Raw genomic sequence first — 797 nt, forward strand, 5'->3', positions numbered from 1 at the left:
GAGGATTCTAATGTTGCATCCATGGAAGTTTCTGTACGCCGTTCAACAGCCTAATAATTAACGGTATTGGTTTTTAATGTTGTTAATTACACGCTATATAATGTTATTTTTTTTTAAAACATGTAAATGATGCCATTCATATATATATATATAATATATGATTTTATTTTAGAGGGAAAGAACGGGTTACAAAAAGGAAACAGGTAATTCAAAAAAAAAAAAAAACTATTTCTCATCAAAAACAAGACGATATAAAAAATTTGGAAAATTATATTGAATTTTAAATTTCAAATATCAAATGACGGGTATGATACATGAATATGAAATTTAAATAGCAAAAGTAAATTTTAAATTACTTAAATATTTCAAATATCGGGACAAAAAAAATGGATACAGAAAGATAACGGGTAATTTAATTAGTTAATTATGTACAAGCTTTATAATGTTGTTTTTAAAAAACACATGTAACTGATTTCATTTATATATAAAAATTACGATCATATCTTAGAGGGAAATAACGGGTATAAAAAGGGAACAGGTAATTAAAAAAAAAAGTGTCTAAACTATTTCTCATCAAAAACAAGATGATATAAAAAAATTGGAAATTTAAATTCAATTTTATCATTCAAATATCAAATGACAGGTATGATACAAGAATATGAAATTTAAATAGCAAAAGTAAGTTTCAAATTACTTAAAACTTTCAAATATCGGGACAAGAAATAGCGGATATGAAAAGAGAACGGACGAGTAATTTAATTAGTTAATTACAGGCTATATAATGTTATTTTTAAAAC

This window comes from Capsella rubella, unplaced genomic scaffold, assembly GCF_000375325.1.
Source record: "Capsella rubella cultivar Monte Gargano unplaced genomic scaffold, Caprub1_0 scaffold_3, whole genome shotgun sequence".
Classification (NCBI taxonomy): Eukaryota; Viridiplantae; Streptophyta; class Magnoliopsida; order Brassicales; family Brassicaceae; genus Capsella; species Capsella rubella.